Here is a 20,617-nt window from a genome sequence, read left to right as displayed (position 1 = left end):
AATGTAAATGTAAATGTAAAATGTTGAATATTGGTTAAAAAATCAATTAAATAAGCACAGATAAATTTGAAAGCTATTTGTACAAGGATAACCTGGGTGTTTTATTGAATTATATTCTCAGTAGGGATCAGCCAGATCAAAAACTTAAGATCACTTTCATAGAAACATAGATCTCAGAGATGAAGGAACTTCAGAGGACATCTATTTCAATCTACACTTGCATGGGAATCTCTATTATAACATCCTGAAAAGTGGTGATCTAACTTCTACTAAGAGGCATTCTCCTTTTAAGTGCTCACAATGACCACTTGAATGATTGCTATTTTTTTCCTCCTTGGGGTAGCTAGTTGGCTCAACAGATAGAGTGAGCTAGACCTGGAATCAAGAAGACCTGATTGAAATCTGACCTCAGATACTTACTAGCTGTGTGATCTTGGGCAAGTCACTTAAGCCTGTTTGCCTCAGTTTCCTCATCTGTAAAATGGGCTGGAGGAAAAAAAAGGCAAACAACTCTGGTATCTATGCCCCAAAAAATCTTCAAAGTGAGTCATGAAGAGTTGGACATGACAAACAACTGAACAATAACAATAATTTCCCCCCTAAGGAAGAAAAGTCGTCCTCACCAACCAAGAATATGATATAGTCTCCTCCCCTTTTTGAAAATCAAAACATCCTTTGGAAGCTCTCCCACTGTCCATGATTTTTCAAAGATCACTGGCAGCAGCTCAGTAATTATACTTACCAATTCTTTGTGAGATGAAGTCAAATTTTTTGAGGACAGTTGATGATCTCTTATCATCTTCCCACTTAGTTTAGATTTTAATTCTCCATTTATTTTTTTTATTCTCTCCTTCCTCATTTGAAGATCATTATCTTTGACAGAGAAAAAAGAAGCAACATTAAGGTTGAGTAGTTCTGTATTCTTCCCATTATCTGTCATCTCTATTTCATTCATTCATAGGGTAAACAATTATCCTAGTCTCTTGTATCCTGGCCAGACTTCCCCTGGAGTTTGACACTTAGTTCTAAGTACCACATTTTGTTAAGTGCTGTCCTGAGGAAGGTGACCAATACAAAGAAAGGATTGCAATATCCAGCATATAAGAATTACTACATGTATTTATCTTAGAGAAGAGAAGGTTAAGGATAATTGACAAGATAATTGTCTTCAAATCTCTAAAAAGACATCATAAGTATCATACTCATCCTTTTTGGACCTAAAAGGCAGAAAAGAGTAGTAACTAAAGTTATAGAATTGCAAAGATTCAGCTCCAGGGAAGAAAAAACTAACAATTTGAGCTAAGAATGAAATGTAGCATATAGAGAGATAATGAGTTACCAATATTACTGGAGACAGGTGATTGGAGGGTTATTCAAGTAGAAGCTGGCTGATCATTTTGGAGGATGCCTTAGTGATGAGGTCCTGAATAATTGGGTGCAGTTGGCAGAGACAGACTGGAGTATTGAAGGAATTGCTCTCTAGGGTAGGCAGGGAAGGGTATGTTAGGAATCAGTTTAGCTCCCTAGTCCCACCCTCAGTAGAGATAATGGGTAGCCCCACCTTGCTATGTCCGGTCAGAAATCCAAGTTATATCAAACCTCTGAGGCTAAATTTCCCCTATAAATCTGTTCAAATTTGTCCATGGCTCATGCCATCTTTGTTTTTGGGTCGGTCCACCTTGTGCAGTCCTTTCCCTGTCCCTTCCCCCATGCCACATGGTGTCTCTCCTCTCATCCTCCACCATGTCTCTATTCTTTCTCCTCATAGCTAAGTAATTCTTGAAGGATGCTAAACTTCACGGGATCTTTCTTTTCTCCTGGTTAATTGTGAGTTACACTAGAGAACTTGTCTTTTCCATCATTAATTGTTAACCCCCCTTTCCTTGCTAACTATAACTCTATTTCATATCTACCACCTCTTTGTCTACTGTACCTCTTCATTTTATCTGTAACTTCTTCTCCTAAATAAATCTTCTTTCTGTCAAAGAGAATGGTCATTGTGAATTCTCATGACTGAACCCCAACATTTGGTCCCTACAATCTTAGCAAGCTCCAACTATAACATTTGGAATCAGAAATTGCCTGAACCTAAATTATATCAATAGTGGGGATACTTATTCAAGTAGGGGTCAGATTAGGTGCCATCTGACTCTGCCTTCTAGATCTGATAGCAACTCTATGATTTTACAACTAAGGTCTGCTATCCCACATTTCTATAGCCTTATGATTCTGCTAAATAATGATATCTGCTACTATAATTATTGTTATAGTAACAAAAGCCTGGATTTATACACACCATTTTGGAAAGACTTATGGAATACTCCCTACTTGACAGGTTTGTATTGAGAAAACTATTTTGCAAAATTTAAAGCACAATAGATTTGGGGGCTCTTCTTGATATTAAATTAGGGGAGGAACCTGTGACGTGAAGAGCTAGTGGGACATGTTCTGAATGGGATTCTGGGACTGCTTCATGATGAAATAAAACCTGATAAAAGTGAACTCAAAGGAGAAATAAAGCCATAGCAGCTTTCATGCCCCTAGATGGTGTTTCCTCTCTATGCAGAGATCTCTCTTTCTGTTTAGGGTTACATGTGAAGATTCCATGCGCTTACGAAGTGAGACAAATATGTGAATCTTGGCCCTTATTATTATCCACAAGTCTTGGGAGCTGACTGACACAATCAGAGTTTAAGTGACCTACCCAGAATAACGTTGCAGTATCTGAAGCAGGTTGTGAATGCAGATTGTGTTGACTTTGTGCCCAGCACTCTATCCACTGTACCACACTGTTCCTCCATGACCTTCTGCTTAAAAAAGCATTGTACCTTTGTACCACATACTTGAGGTTTGATAGGAAACAACCATTTTACTTCCTACAGCTCAAACAAGATCAGTTTAAACCACATGCTAGTGAATCCAATGGAAGTTATTAACGTGTCCAACTCTCTGACATTTCCAGGGGGAAAGTTTCCCTAAAAATAGTCCTGCAGCACCATATGTTCTTTCAAAGCTGCGATCACCATCACTACATTCCCCAAACTTCTATGCCTCACCTCCCCCACCCCAATTAAAATGTTGGACTTTTTTTTTTATCAAAGACACACAAGTTGTTCAAGTTGTCTCATAGGATGTGAGCCAGGAGATCTGGATCAGAATCCTGTCTACATCGCTTACCGCTTATTTCATATGATGTAGAGTTATTGATCCTCTTTGAGCCTTTACTTCCTAATCTATAAAATTCACTTAATCTTCAAGTTATCTAACTTCTGTCTGCCTCAGTTTCCTCAAATGTAAAATGGGGCTCATAATAGCATCTACCTGCTAGGGTTCTTGTGAGGTTCAAATGAGGCATAGTGCATATATAGACACTTAATAAATGCTTGGTTTCTTCCTTCTTTCCTAAAATTTGGGATAATCATTCCTGCTAAGTGCTCCTCACAGCATTCTTGGAAGAATCAATTTAAATAGTGCATGTGGAAAAAAAAAAAAACTTGGTGAACTATGATAATAATCATTTGCTTCTATAAAACACTTGAAAGCAAAGAAAAATGATTTAAGTCATTTGATTCTCAGACTTACCTTGTAGGTAAATATCATATTCCTTAGACTTAGTATTAGAATAGTATTAATGATATTAATTACCTGTATTAATGGTATTAATACCATTTTATAAATGAGAAAATTGAGTCAGAAGGAGATAAAATGGGTTGTCCAAGGTCACCCAGTTAAGTATATACCTGAGGCAGGACTTGAACTCAGTTCTTCCTGACTCCAAGTCAGTTCTTTGTCCACTATGTCACCTAATTGCCTTTATGAATAGTTGTAATTCTAATGCAATATTAACAATACTAATGCTTGTAATTAAAATTACATTGTAATTAAAATTACTATTAATACTAAATATTGTGATATTAACACTCTTCTAATACTAATACTGAGTAATGTGATGCTATTATAATTTTAATATTATTATTATTATATTTACAATATGTACATATTATATATTACATACATAATATAATAATATGTCATTATTATTCTATTATACCATATTAATTGTAAAACTAAAAATTTAATTCTAATACTAAGACTGGGGAATGTGATACTAATACTATTTTAATACTAAGTCTAAGGAATATGATATTAATACTATACTAATACTACTAAGACTGAGTAATATGATACTAATACTATTCTAATACTAAGTCTAAGGAATATGATACTAATACTATTCTAATACTAAGACTGAAGAATATGATACTAATATTATTCTAATACTAAGTCTAAGGAATATGATACTAATACTACTAAGGCTGAAGAATATGATACTAATATTATGCTAATCATATTTGTAGGGAATAGATTCTCCACTGGTGTTTTCCTTTGTTTTCTCATTGTTTTATGGAGATGCCCCTGAGTTTGCTAAATTTTCATGGTGAAGTACAAGCTCTGGTAGATCCCATCAAGAGGAAAAACTTGTCATGGTATGACTGTCTAATCACTGGAAGTATTCAAGTAAGGGCAATACAACTGGATTTCCTCTAAGAATCTTTCTAGTAATCAACCAACAGGCATTTATTAAGCACCTACAATATGCCAGCCATTAGGTGATAGGTACTAGGATTCCAACTTTGAAAATCTAAGTGAAAAATCCACTTTACCTGTATTGTTGTTGATGAAAATAATGAGGATGTTGATAATGTCAAGGGATATCATAGTGGGATACAATACAAATAATTGGAATTTAGCATGCTACAAGGTGGTATCTTCTGGTCAACAAGTCACATAGTTAGAAAGTCCTTGAATCCTCCGAGATTCATTAGTCCAACTCATAGAAAATACAGGGTACAGGAATCCCCTCTATACCACTCCAGACATATGGTTTACCCAGTCTGTATTGGATGATCTTCACTGATAAAGAATCTAGTACTCACTATACAGGCCTTCCTTCTTTGGGACTGTTCTAATTAATTATTAGGGAGATTTTTTTACATTCAGACAAAATTCAGGTCTTTGTAACTTCCAGCTCCTGGTTTTGACCTCCTAATCAGAGAAGAAAGAGGTGAATCTTCTCTCCTTTGCTAATCCCTTTTGAAATCAGTTCTACTCTATGTTCTGCTAGTGTCCTCAATCCCTACTATTTTTGTCTCCTCTACTATACTGTAAGCTCCTTTAGAGTCTATAAGCCTTACTAATTATTATTTTTCAAAATATCAGTGATTTTCTCAGTATAAGCACTTGTCAATAGAATAAAAAAGGATCAATAAAGAGCTTGAAGATAGCCCAGGCCTCTTTTCATGGTCAATAAAATCCATACCACACAGACATTTTAGAATAACCAATAAAGAGCTCTGGGAAAGTATTTATACCAAATTAAGCTTCCTTCTCTCTTTTCTCCTGTTCAGATCCTTCCTATCTTTCCAAGTTTAGCTCAAATTCCCCTTCTTACAAAAAATCTTTCATTACCATTCCAAACTGTTATGATTTCCTCTTTCTAGATCTTCTGCAGAGCTTTGGAGCTGTGGGGGCTACAAAAATAAATGAAATACAATCATACAGGGGGTTAGTTCAGTAGAACTGCTGAGCATGGTGCCTTCCATCCTTCCAAAAATAAAACTAAACTCTTAATTACACGAAACTGGATTATTGTCCATTGATTCTGCCCAAAACATTTTTAAGGCAAGACTACAAGTACTAAAACTATTCAAAACATCTTTCTTTCCCCTTCAGGTGGAATAATTATGAAGATAAAATAATTCCACCTGTAGTTCAAATGGTAACTTGTCTGTCCAAATATTTTAACTCTTTTCCTAATCATCAGCAATTACCCCCTCAAATCGCATGATTAAATATGAAACTTCCATACCATGTAGTTCATTTGTCTTTGTTTCAGCACAGAGATCCCTCATTTCCCTAGAATTTATCATAGAGAGTGCTTATTCATTCATGCATTCATTCATTCATTTATTCTTTCAACAAATGTTTATTAATAAACCTACTCATGCTTGGAGTTCAGAAGATAGAGTTTACATAAGACACATTCCTGCTCCTGAGTAACTGAAACTTGCTTCTTTAAACACCAAAATCTTTTTTTTTTCACTTTATCTGCTCTGGATGGAAATTTTTCTGAAATGCATCACACATTTCCTCTCTGCACCCCTCCTTAGACAGAGCCCAAAGAGCATCATTTAACCTTTTCTTATTGACTCATGGTCATAATTATAAAGATCAGTTATTCCACTGGGCTGTGAGACACTGAAGCTCTTAGGACTATTGAAGTGGTTCTGGCTGTTTGCCCTTATACAGAATGGCCGCAGGCTTTTATAGTTCTTGTCTCTGCTTTTTAGGTTTCCTGTCTCCCTGTCTCACTATCAGACTTGCAATTTGTTACAGTCTTTCTGGCTCTAGTTATTGCCACATTTCAGTATTTCTCTTTCAATCTGATATTTGGACTGAAAAACCAGGTACCCAGGTCTGTTAGAAGTGTGTATAAATTAAGAATCAATAGGCTGTGAATTAGGCTTATATAAAGAACATGAATTTTAATGTGTAGACATTGTGCCCCCAAATCCTGCCTGCAGAGAGGCTTCTCTCCTTTCCTTCCTAATTCAGAAATCTTTTCTAAATAGATGACCAACTGGAAAATTACCTCTGAACAAGAAACATGTGAATATACTATACTTGCTATTTTTTTTCACAAGGGAGATAAACATAGTCAAAAAAAAATTTTAAGTACCTACTATGTGTTCAGCTTAGTGCTAAGTGCTAGATTCCTAAAGTGAGTGATTCTTCCCAATTAGAGTATCAATGATAATGGCAATTACATAAGGCAACATTTGCTGTGCTAATGGAAAATATGATTTGCATACCAGGAATGAAAGCCAAGTTTTCCCCTGGGCTTCAGTCTGTCAGTGAACACTTTTGAATATCCATTACAGAGTACTGAACAAAATATTGAGGGAGAAAAATGGATTTATTGATGTCACAAACTAGAAAGACAATAGAATACTCATACAATATCAGAGAAAGACTTTAGACTATATGGTATACAGAAGACCCTTGAAATCTAGAACATTGAATGCTATGTCTGGGAAAGTTTTTAGAACATAGGTCTATGATTGATCTAAAAGAGGTTTTTCAGGTGAAAAATTTTCTGATATATAACGATAAATACTGTTTTCCTAAACCTTTTCTCCACCAGAAATGTTACCAGCCCTTTTTGTTGTTATTCTTGTTCAGTTACTGCAGTCATGTCTTACTTTTCATGACCCTATTTGAGGTTTTCTGTGCAAAGATATTGGAGTGGCTTGCCATTTCCTTCTCTAGCACATTTTACAAATGAAGAAACTAAGACAAACAGATTTAAGTGTCCTTGGCTAAGGTTACACAGCTAATAAGAATCTGAGACAATATTTGAATTCATGTCTTCCTAACTCCAGGCCCAGTGCTCTATCTACTGCCTCACCTGAATGCCCCAACCCCAATCCATCTAACCAATCATAATATTATCAAGTCTATCTGTTTTCATTTTCCCAAGTCTCTGGATATGCTCCTATATAAGAGATACATTCCTGATGTCCCTAAAGTCATTCCAATTAGGTGACCACTTAATTAGACTGTGATAAGGCTGGCTTTGTCTACTGGTTTGGAGTTCATGACTTTACCTTTTTCCAGAATAGCATATGCTGGAACTATCTCTGGTAGCAGTTCCTGGATCCCACAGGTAAATTACCAGTCAATGGATCCACCCCCATGGAGTGAACAGCCCCAGTAACATCCTCTGACAAATTTGAAGATGAAGGATAAAATGTCTCTCATTCCCTCACAATAAATGCTGTCCTACAATGTAATAGATAGCCTCAGGAGGCTTTAGACTAATCATAGCTCTCATTTTCTTAATACTTCAAGTTTTACAAAAGGTTTTCCTCATACAAGCTCTTTAAAGTAACTGATACAAAAATTATTCCCTCTCTATTACAGGAGAGGAAACTTAGGTCCAGAGCAGGGAAGGGAGAAGTCCAAATTCACAACTTGGTAATCAATAGCCAGGATTCAAAACCAAGTTTTCTGTTTTCAGTTCAAAGACAGTATCTTTCCTATTATATTTCTTTTTTCTTCACCTTCTTTGTGTCATGGAACCTTTTGACCAACTGATGAAACTCATAATCCTATCTCATAGTAATTTTTAATGCATAAAATAAAATACATGGGATGACAAAGGATCAATTATATCAAAATAAAGCAATCAGATATATATTAAAATATATATTAAAGTCATCAAAATATATATGAAAAAACCCAAGTTTACAAACCTCAGATTAAGAATTCCTATACTATTATACTATACCATACTACAAACTCATACTGTATATAGTATATACTCTGTACAGTATAATAGGGCAGCTAGAGGTACAGTGGATAGAGTGCTGGTCTCTGAAGTGAAGACCCATCTTTTATGAGTTCAAATCCTGTCTCAGGCACTTAATAGCTCTGTGACTCTGAGAAAATCATTTAATCCTATTTGCCCCAGTTTCCTCATTTGCAAAATAAACTGTAAAAGGACATGGCAAACCATTTTGGTATCTCTGTTAAGAAAATCCAAAATTTTGTATTTGAGTTTTGGAGAATTGGACACCACTGAAATGACTGTACTAATAATCTGTGTCATACTTTATTCTTTTCAAAACACCTTTGTGTTCAACATTTCATTTAACCTGAACAAGAAAGACTTGTGAAGAAGGTAGGGCAGGTATTATCTTCCTTACTTTGTAGATAAGAAAACTGGGGCTTAGAAAAATGATAAAAGTAGTAGATGGCATGGTTAGGACTAAGGCGTTGATCTCCTTATTCCTAATCTAATTAGAGATATAGCCATGCTTGCTGAATTGGGGTTGCTGGAATCCCTGCAGAAAGTCTTTCTCCTTTAGTCACATACATTTTTATACTTACACGATCATAAGAAATGGAAGGGACGTTAGAGATAACTTATTCCAGATCCCTTTTATGCCATATTGCTTATTTATCACAGCTTGGCTTGGTTTAGGAGTATAACTTCTAAGTTTGAACATGATAGTATCCTACAGAGTGGGACTGAGAGTGAGATAAATAATACAGAGCAAGGAAAGAGAAGAGGGAAGAGAATATTAATGTGCTTTTTTGAAATACTAGATTCCCTCCCTGACAGCAACCTGATTCCTGTGCAAGAGGCAGGATCAGCATGTGGACCAGTTCCATGGTAGCTAACCTGGTAGTTATGGTGCTTTATTCACAGTATGTGAAATTCTGGTAAGCACCAAGGCCACTATGATTTTAGGAAATTACCAACCCTCTAATTCAAGCACTCTCTCTCTCTGATGTCTAGAACAATGTCTTATCTAGGTAGGGAAACCCATATCATTTAGTTTAGATTTTTTCCAATCAGAATCATCTCTGATCTCCCAATTTTCCACCCTGCTCATCCTACTGGAAACTGTATCCCACTTTCTGAGTTTAACATATGTCAATCATCCCTAACTAAGAAGACTTTGGTATATAGTTGGGTCATTTCCCCAGAGAAAGAGAACAAATATGGAGAAATGTATACAGAGCTTTATCTTTGTATTAAATTTTAATTTAATTTAATTAATTTTGTATTAATTAATTGTAATTAATTATAAATTTGTATTAAATTAATATAACAATCCATTAAAAAACAACCAAAAAGCCCTGTATCTAATGTCTATAGCCTTCTCTAAACATATTAGTTTCTGTATAACAGAAAGGATTTCTAGAAAATACACAGTTTAGTTTACTTTACTGCATTCCCTCCACCTAACTACTTTATGACCCACAGGCACATCTGTTGTGAAGTCAATAAAATACACTTCACAACTGATATTCTACTCATCTACTAATAGATCCATCAGGGCCAGTCTTCAGATGAAGATAAAGGAACTTGGAATATAAAATATGATTCCTCATCTTGCCTAGGACACAAACCTAGGATCCTGTAAAGACAAAGTTATAGAACCAGTGTTTTCTTACTTAAAGCAGTGTCACTGGCAAGAATTTCCAACTATTGACACAACAGAAAATAGTGTCCCACTTCCACTCAGCCTTAGTATCCTTGATGTAGACTGTAGCATCTGTCTCTTACAACTATATCTCATTGCTTGTTGAGTACTTGCTCTGTACCAAAATACAAAATATAGCTCTGTGCATCAGGAAGGAAAGAGCAAAAGAGACCCCCTATTTATAAATTTATTTAACAGATATTTATTAAGCACCTACTGTGTGCATATCACTATGCTCAACACAAGAAGGGATACAAAGTACAGGTAACACATGCTCACATCATGAAGCTTATTTAGCTCCATGATGGTTAAAATTCCTGGAATGGAGGTCTAGTTTTAGAACAGGACTTGGGGAGGTGTTCCAGCCACCTGGTAAAAGGAACCCAAGGAGTGATGCTCTTGTGTACTCAGCAAGGTGCAAAGCACAGTGGGGGCTATGGGGGAAAGAACTGTCTAGTTTCAGGATCACAGAACTTTTTCAACAAGAATCTTACCAGGAGAATTGAGCTGCTTTGAAGTACAGGTGTTGTGATATATGGGGTGGGATTATAATGGAGGAACCATAAGTATGCACTTCATGTACATGCGTGTTTGGGGAAATATGTTCAAACTGTGTCAGACTTCAGTCATGCTGGGGAAATTGTCAGGAAATTGCTTTAGTGCTTGGATTGTTTATGAGAAGGTATTGATGTTCAGCACAAGAAAGCAAGGCTTATGGAGACAGGGGATCATATGTGGGAATTAAATCATCTGCAATGATTTTCTCCAAAGGAATAAAGGCATTATTCATATTTGCTGATACATTGATAGGACCTACATTCTTCAAAAGGAGGCATATACCACAGTAAATGACCTAGCAGGTCATAGATATGATTTGCCATACAATTCAAGAGAGATTTTGCTTACTATCTCATCAGCTGTCTCTCTTTTGGCAGTATAACAATACTTTTAAAGAGCAAAATGATTATAAATAATTATCAGAAACCAAACATATCATCTTACATGTCCTCAGAGATGGTCTAATTCCCTAATTTCACAGATCAATTAACTATAGTCAGGGGAGAAGTGACTTTATAAAAATCATTTAGGGAGAGGATAACATTTATTCAACCACAGTTTTATTCACTTGGCCATTGATATATAACTTGCACAATTCATTTTTTCTTCTCAGAGCCTTCCTTACCTTCCTCATCTATGAAAGGAGGAATAAAAAACTATGGAGTTGCAAAGGATAAAAGCCTTCATTTTAGAGCTAAAGAAACAGATTCACATATTTGTGTAAGGATTTGAACCCAAGTCTTCAGGGTGCTACCTACTTCACAGTTCATATCTGAGCTCTAAGCTCCCTTCTAGGTATAGAAATCCCTTTTCTATTTTCTATCTCTCTGAGGTCTAACAACCTATGTTCTGTGTCCTAAACTTCTTTCTAGTTCTGACCTTCTCTGCTCTATGGAAAGTCAAAAGGTAAAGAAGGGAAGGGAATAAACATTTATATAGTACCTCCTGTGTGCCAAGAACTTTAATGATCCTCACAATAACCCTACAAGGTAAGTGCTATTTTACTCATCTGAAAATGGAGGAAACTGAGGAAATTGACTTACCCAAGAAGTTTCTAGGGTGGGATTTGAACTCAGGTTTTTCTTAGTCAAGGACTGGCTTGCTACTCACTTTGCCACTTAGCTGCCTCAAAAAGAGCAAAAGTAGGTGCCCTCTGCTCCCTCCTGAAGAGAAAAGCTAGCTTACCTTGGCCAAAGGAAGTGACAGAATTCTACTGGTGTGTGGCCTTTCCCCCAGCTTTTTGGAGATGTGAAGTAGAGGAAAGATTGCACTCTGTGAGAAATCATGGGGACATCAGAGGGAGATCAAACATATGGGATTCTGGGGCTCCAATGCCATCAGCTATGGAAAAATAGAGAAATGTGTTTTTCTGATAAGGAGTCAGATCTTTATTTCTAATCTCTTATCAGGAAATAACATTGGTGTTCAGTTTACTTTTCTTCTTTGGTGACAATAAGCCTCTTTTCTCATTTGAAAAGTTCTTGGTCCACGTAAGGAGCCTTTACTTGTGTATACATGTATACATGACTGCTTGTGTGGAATGAAATTTAAAATAGGAATGGGAGAATCTCCCTTCCAAAAGACAAGGCAAAGAGGGTTCTAAATCAGCTTCTAACAAGACCTGAATTTTTCTGTTATTTTTATTTAATTTGAGTGAAGAACACTGAGATAGGAGATAGGAGAGCTGAATTTGAATCCCAGATCTGTAACTTATCTTCAATGGTAACTTTGTATAACCCACTTTGCTTTTTTGTAAACCTATCTGATCCAGCCCCAGAGAATCCTGAACTAGAAATAAATCTCTAACTTAGCAGTGGGTCTAACTTCGACTCCCTACTCCTGATTCTAAGTTCTGTGGGATCACTTTCCTTCTCTGAAAATCAGTTTCTTCTTCTGTCAAATGAATAAAATAAAATGAATGAAAGATTAGAATCTTTTTATGTGTAAAGCAGTGGGTATACAACACAAATGTATTCTACTAATTTTGCTCTCCCTAACTGACAAGATTATTGTGAGGATCAAATGCAAATCCTTTGTTCCTTCCTTTTTTCCCTTCCCTTCCTTTCCCTTGCTTTTCCTTTCTCTTTCCTTTCCTTTCTTCCTATCTTTTCATCTTATATTTTTCCCTCCCTCCCTCCTTTCTTCCCTCCCTCCCTCCCTTCCTCCCTTCTTCTTTCCTTTCTTCCTTTCTTCCTTCTTCCTTCCTTCCTCTCTCCCTCCCTCCCTCCTTTCTTCCTTCCTTCCTTTCTTCCTTCCTTCCTTCCTTCTTTCCTTTCTTCCTTCCTTCCTTTCTTCCTTCCTTCCTTCTTTCTTTCCTTTCTTCCTTCCTTCCTTCTTTCCTTTCTTCCTTCCTTCCTTCCTTCCTTCCTTCCTTCCTTCCTTCCTTCCTTCATTCCTTCCTTCCTTCCCTTATTCTTCTTCCCTGCCTGATCATGTCAAGAAATTGCTTGTGAGTTCTCAATTATTCTGCTAGCAGAACTCAAATCATACCAAGTCCTAGAATGTTGAAAATCCTTTAAGAGTGAAATATTTGCTTGTCATGCCAGGTCTGGCCAAACTCTGTTGGGAGAAGCTTATCACTGAAGAGATGGTCACCAATGAGCATGTTTTTGGTTTTAACAACTCATTAAGCCTGCTAAGATATAGAAAGAATAGAATCTGTGTCTGACTGGGGGGAGGGTCTAACCACTCTGATAGATCCCTGAGCTAAAGATGGGGGCTTCTGGGTATGGAATGCTGTTAGACTCAGATGTTTTATTAGTTGAGTTTATTGAACCACCTTCCTTCTCCTCCCATCATCATCATCATTATTATTATTAATTATTTGATTTTTTTCTTTAGAAAAGGTTATTTGTTGGATAAGGGAGAAAAGGGACATATTTGAAAATGAAGATGATTTAAAAACAGAAAACAAATCAGTAAAATTTTTATTTTAAAAAATTCCACATCTTGGAAAATTTACATATGAATTTCTTTGCCTCCGTTTTTCTCTTTGCTTTTTGGGCTCAAATAAACAAAAATGGAAAAGTAATTGTGTTTATCCCCTTGTAATACTCCACTGGTGAGAGACTGACTTCAGTCGCTTAGCCCATTTCCCTGCCTTGCTCTATTGCTTCCAAGTTATTATTTAGGAAGATCTGTTATTTTATTTTAAACTCTAGAATTAAGACTTTCATTTTTTAAAGTGCCAGATTCTGTCACTATTGGGGCTCCTTTCCTCTGATTTCCTATTTTCAAGCTGGTTTCATAATAGGCCCAAATGGACTTTTTAACATTCTTGATATATTGTGTTCCATCTCTCACTTTGGGGAAATGGGCCTTTACCCATTTAATTCCCACACCTGGGTTATTTTCTCTACATCCTCTCCTCAGCTAGTTAGAGGTGAAATCATGAGCTAAAATAAATAAATAAATAAATAAATAAATAAAGATCTGGATAAAAATTCATAAAGTAGATGAAGTTTAACAATTTTCAAAACCCCAAATAAAAACCACATTTTTTTCCATTTTAATAGTCTTAGTTTTCACCTTTTGGTTTCCCTATCTTCCTTAATGGGGCTAGCTCAGGTGTCACCTCTACATTAGATTCATTTTTTCTTGATCAAAGGACATGAGTTCAAATTCTACCAGGTGGTTACTATATATAAGATTGTAGACAAGTCACCTGGCTCTGAATATCTTCAGCTGTGAAATAAAAGGGTAGGACCAGTTGGTTTCTGAAATTCTTCTATCTATTGAGTCATGAACTACTGACCAACCCAGGTTATGAGTATTCTTCCCACCATCACCAGAAATGCTTTGTATCTCAGATACACTAATCCTAACTCACCCAAGATTCTTTCTGCTATACCTTGAGGTGTACATGGAAGCTCCCTGAGGAAAGGCACTATTTGGGCTTTGGTTTATTTAGGCAGCTAGATGGGAGAGTGGAGGGAGGTCAGGATCTGGAATTAGGAATACCTGAGTTCAAATCCTATCTCAGATGATTACTGGATGGATCTGGGTGCAGTGTGTCTGGATAAGTCACTTCATCTCTGTTTGCCTGAATTTCTTCTTATGTAAAATCAAATTTTAATAAATTAATAATTCATAATAACCTTGGTAATTAATAATAACCCTTGCATGCTTATAATTAGAATCAAATGAGTTAATATACATGTAAAATGCTTTGCTTAGTCTAGTACATAAATGCTTTGTTTAGTCTACTACATAAATGCTAACTACTTTCTTCCTCTTCCTTCTTCTTATCTCAGCACCTGGCACAAAGTAGACACTTAATAGGCAATTGTTGACATTACTTCCAAAAAGAAATTTAAGACTTCCCTCGTGTTAGTAACAGCTCTTTTTTTTTTTTGTAGTGGCAAGGAATTGTAACTGAGTGGATGCCCATCAGTTGGAGAATGGCTGAATAATTTATATGAATGTTATGAAAAATTATTGTTCTGTAGGAAATTATCAGGAAGATGATTTCAGTGAAGCTGGAGAGACTTATATGAACTGATGCTAAGTGAAATGAGCAGAACCAGGAGATCATTGTACATGGCAACAACAAGATTATATGATGATTAATTCTTATAGACATGGCTCTTCTCAACTATGAAATGATTCAGGCTAGTTTCAATGATTTTGTGATGAAGAGAATCATCTGCACTCAGAGAGAGGACTGTGGGAACTGAATGTGGGCTTTTTTTATTGTTGTTTGTTTGCTTGTTTTTTTCTTTCTCATTTTCCCCCCTTTTGATAGGATTTTTCTTATGCAACATGATAAATATGCAAATATTTAGAAGAATTGCACATGTTTAACCTATGTTGGATTACTCACTGTTAGGGAAGAGGAAGGGAGGGAGAAAAATTTGGAACAAAAGGTTTTGCAAGGGTGATTGTTGAAAACTATCTTTGCATGCATTTTGAAAATAAAAAGGTATTATAAAAAAAGATTTCCCTCAATTCCTCTGTAGATGGGAGGTACAAAAGTGAGGAATATTGCATATATTTTTCAGATTTTATGATGTATTGGTTGGTTTTGTGTATTTATCTTTTAAATATATCTTTTAAAATAATCTTTGTTCTATGGAATGGCTTTCTGGGAGGGACAGTGGGAGAAATTTAGGGGAAGTGAAGAGAGATCAGAAATTTAGTATGTAAAGCACTAAATTGGATTGACTACATGATTTTATATCTTACCAAACATTCATTTGCCTAAGAAAGAAATTGAGGGTTGGGAGTTCCATGGCTAACAAGTCATAAATAATTTTTTTCTGAAGGAGTATAGGATGATTCCATAACATGGGAAAGATAGTTTTTCTTTACATCCTCTCCTCAGCTAGTTAGAGGTGAAATCATGACCCAAAAATAAAATAAAATAAAATAAAGATCTGGATAAAAATTCATAGAGTAAATGAAGTTTAACAGTTTTCAAAACCTCAAGTAAAAATAACATTTTTTTTCCCATTTTAATTATCCGGCCATTGCATTGCTCATCGTTCATCTTGTATAGAGGTGTTTGTCTTTCGTCCCTTTGGCATCTGCCAGTGTTAATGTTTGATTCCCACGTGGTTTCCCCAGGCGACCTCTGGAATGCCATGGCAACTGCACGCTTCCGGTCAAGCCTGTCGTGTCTAGCCTGAAATCCATCAAATTTAAAGGGGGAAAAAAGGCCTATTGAGAAGACAGTCTGTTCCGAAACCCTGGGGTGTGTGTGTGTGTGAGCACCCCACAGGGAGCAGATTGGGGCTGGCAGTCCAGAAGACCAATGGATCCAGCAAGTTGTGAACAGCTCTGTGAACTCTGGGGTCCAAGGCTATACTTATGACAAGGTGAGCTCAGACTTTCAGTCAGTTCAATGCTCAACTTCTTATTCTCCAGTGAGAGAACTGTTTCTACAAACACGTGGGAATCACTGATGGACAGAAATATGTGTTGATGCAGAAAGATCATATTGGGTGGGACATGAAAAATCAGGCATTTATCCTTCAAAACTCACTCCCTACATGACATGGGGGTTGCCCTCTTTGGACCTTGATTTTCTTATTTGGATAATTTGAAAAGGAAGGGCTGAAAGGAGAATTTTGAAAATCCCTTTTAACTCTGTTGATCTTTATTTATTTATTGCTTCTATTTATTTTCATTTTATTTCATTATTCATCCACTCATCTCATATAAATTTAGTGCAAACTATATTGGCTAGGTACAGTGGGTTGAACACTTGGTCTAGAATCAGGAAGCCCTGAATTCAAAAATTCAAATCCACCAGAGACACTTCTTAGCTCTATGACACTGGGCAAGTTATTTAATGTTGCTTGCTTCAGTTTCCTCATCTGTAAAATGGGTATCATAAAAGTGCCTATTTCCCAAGATGATTATGAGAAACAAATGAGATAATATTTATAATCCACAATATAAAATGTTAGGTATTATTGCTATTGCTTCAAAGCATCATGCTAGATCCTAGAGATCAAAGATTTAAATGTCATAGTCATTTCTCCTAAGAAATTAACAATAGATTACTTGATTACAAGTTGAATGTTCTAGGGCCTAAGTGGTGCAATGGAGAGAGCACTGATTCTGGAATTAGGAGGTCTTGAGCTCAAATCTAACATTTGACATTTACTAGCTGGGCAAATCACATAACTCTGATTGTCTGTCTGTCTGTCTATCTCTCTCTCTCTTTTTCTCCCTTGCCCCCCTTTCTCTCTCTCCCTTTCTCTCCCTCCCTCTCTGTCTCTCTCTCTCTCTCTCTCTCTCTCTCTCTCTCTCCTCTCTCTCTCTCTCTCTCTCTCTCACACACACACACACACACACACACACACACACACAATTCTCTGAGGATGTAGAGCAAAATAAACTGAACCAAGAGAAAAATTATGAAATTACTTCAGTTCTTATAGAGAATTGACTCTAATTTATAAGAAATCAATCCATTCTCCAGTTGATAAATGGTCAAAGGATATGAACAGACAATTCTCAGATGAAGAAATTAAAACTATTTATAGACATATGAAAATATGCTCCAAATCATTATTAATCAGAGAAATGCAAATTAAGACAACTCTGAGATACCACTACACACCTGTCAGATTGGCTAAGATGACAGGGAAAGATAATGGGGAGTGTTGGAGGGGATGTGGGAAAACAGGGACACTGATACATTGTTGGTGGAATTGTGAACACATCCAGCCATTCTGAACTATACTCAAAAAGTTATCAAACTGTGTATACCCTTTGATCCAGCAGTGTTTCTACTGGGCTTATACCCCAAAGAGATACTAAAGAAAGGAAAGGGACCTGTATGTGCCAAAATGTTTGTGGCAGCCCTGTTTGTAGTGGCTAGAAGCTGGAAAATGAATGGATGCCCATCAATTGGAGAATGGCTGGGTAAATTGTGGTATATGAACGTTATGGAATATTATTGTTCTGTAAGGAATGACCAGCAGGATGAATACAGAGAGGACTGGCGAGACTTACATGAACTGATGCTAAGTGAAATGAGCAGAACTAGGAGATCATTATATACCTTAACAACGATACTGTTTGAGGATGTATTCTGATGGAAGTGGATCTCTTCGATAAAGAGATCTAATTCAGTTTCAATTGATCAAGGATGGACAGAAGCAGCTACACCCAGAGAAAGAACACTGGGAAATGAATATAAACTGCTTGCAGTTTTGTTTTTCTTCCCAGGTTATTTATACCTTCTGAATCCAATTCTCCCTGTGCAACAAGAAAACTATTCGGTTCTGCACACATATATTGTATCTAGGATATACTGTAACCTATTTAACATGTAAAGGACTGCTTGCCATCTGGGGGAGGGGGTGGAGGGAGGGAGGGGAAAAATCGGGAACAGAAGTGAGTGCAAGGGATAATGTTGTAAAAAATTACCTTGGCATGGGTTCTGCCAATAAAGTTATTTAAAAAAAAAAAGAAATTACTTCAGTTCAGTCATTTTTAAGTTGGGCCCAATTCTTTGTAACCCATTAAGGATTTTCTTAGAAAAGATACTGGAATGATTTACCTCTTCCTTCTCCAGATCATTTTGTAGATGAAGCAATTGAGGCAGGCAGGGTGAAATGACTCATCCAGAGTCACACAACTAATAAATGTTTGAAGCAGGACTGATTAATACAGAAACTTCAGAAGCAATGGAAAGCTATGAATGAGATGTGCCTTGGCAGATGAAGAAGATGTTGACTTGTCTTATCTAACTGTACTTCTTGGTTGCAAGGGAGAGTTGTCAGGAAGCACTACAACAGTGAGAGCAATGAAATAAAAATTCTAAGACTATTAAAACAAATAAATCTCAACATTTTTTATTTTAAAATTTTAAGATATTTTAAATTTTAAAATTATTTTTAGAATTTATAATAATACAGTCTAAAATCACTTTCTATCTCTAAAACCACATTCTATTTTCCAAAGTCTAACATTCTTGCTTCTATATTATAATGATGTTATTTCCAATTTCACATGTGCCAAACAGAAATTGTTATTTTTGTCCCAAGTCAAATTCTTCTAATCTTACTATGTCTATCAAGTTTATGACTACTCACTTGATCTTTCAAGGTCAAAAGCTTAGGTTATTTTTTGGCTCTTTCTCTTCCCTGTCATATCCAAGCAATTACTATTGATTCTAATCATTCTCTTGTCTACACCATTCTCCTCTAGCCTTGGTCTCATCACCCTTTTTCTAGCTTAGTACAGATTTTCTCATATCAATTCTCTCTTCCTCCAATCTATCCTGTAAATAGTTAGAAGAGTAATCTTTCTGGTGCATTTATATGGTCATGTTATCCCCTTTCTTTAAAAACTTTTAGTGTCATTCTATTGTTTCTTGAGTAAAATTCAGACTCCTTTATTCAGCATAATCTGGCACCATCTTATCCTTTTATTCTCTTTTTAAATTACTCTACTATATATTATATTCTAGCCAAACTGAAAAACTCTTCTCTCAAACCCATCCTGTACTTTCCACCCCTAAGCCTTTGCATGTTCTACTAAGTATATCTGAAAATATTCAGAATCTTCCTTCTCGTCTACTGAATTCCTTTAAAATCTAACTTCAATGTCACTTCCTCCAGAAAGCCTTCCTTGATGTCCCTGATCCAATAGGAGACTGTTTCCTTATCTTGCACAATAGCATTTTAAATCTTTCTAACACCCTTATATAATATGACACATTATATTATCTGGTTTTGTATTTTGACTAGTTTTTAAGCTCCTAAAGGGAAAAGATCCTCTCTTATCTAAACACAGTATCGGTCTTAGTACTTTCTGTAAAATAAATATTGAACAAAAGGGTATGCAATAAATATCATTATTTTATATTTATGCTCCTTGTAGGCCTATCATTGTATATTCTAAGATCTCCTTTAACAGCGACATTTTGGTATTGTGGGACTATAGAACTGGCCCTTTTCTCATTTTCTTATGGTCACCAACCCACGCCTCTCTCCAGTTCCTTTTCAAATTTCCCCATCACAATTTTCCTGTCCTATTCTCTTTTCAGTTCTTTCCATCAGAATTTTCCCATCTTATCCTCTTTTCAGATCTCCCCATAACAACTTTCCAGTCCTAAACCTTTTCATATCTCCCAAGAAAACTTTTTTATCTTATTCCGTTTTAAGATTTTCCCATCAAAACTTTCTAGTCCTATCTCCTTTTATGTCTGGGTCATACTTTCTTCCTCTCTTCCCCTAGGACAATTAGATAATCTGTTCGATTTGACCATAAACCTTTAAAAAACATACCTGGAAGGAGTCTTACAGACCTTATTTTTCCATTTACCATAGTAGAGCTTAAATGAAGAACTAAGGCTTGCTGAGGTTCCCCTCCAAGGTAGCTTTTGATAACTTAACCCAAAGGAATGTAATAATGTTGGAATTTTACAGACTGTGACAGGAAATCTCTTTGAGAAGGAGACTTTCAAGGACTCTCGCACAACACTTGTCTACTATGTCCCTGGGTATGTTGGGCCTGATATCTCTATATCCAGCTTCTAAGGGACT

General features: G+C 36.2%; 1 long non-coding RNA gene across 1 annotated transcript in view; it reads right to left on the bottom strand.

Moving 5' to 3' along the window:
• Window positions 1–620: 620 nt before the first annotated feature.
• The window catches only part of LOC127539817 (uncharacterized), a 74,057-nt gene continuing 54,060 nt past the window's right edge, over window positions 621–20,617 (bottom strand). Inside the window, exon 3 of the long non-coding RNA XR_007948035.1 lies at window positions 621–873. This is a non-coding gene — a long non-coding RNA (uncharacterized LOC127539817). The remainder of the gene's footprint in view (window positions 874–20,617) is intronic.

The sequence above is a fragment of the Antechinus flavipes genome, chromosome 6 (genome assembly GCF_016432865.1).
Source record: "Antechinus flavipes isolate AdamAnt ecotype Samford, QLD, Australia chromosome 6, AdamAnt_v2, whole genome shotgun sequence".
In the NCBI taxonomy this organism is placed as follows: domain Eukaryota; kingdom Metazoa; phylum Chordata; class Mammalia; order Dasyuromorphia; family Dasyuridae; genus Antechinus; species Antechinus flavipes.
The sequence above is the reverse complement of the archived record's forward strand: the minus strand, read 5'-3'. Positions and strand labels throughout refer to the sequence as shown.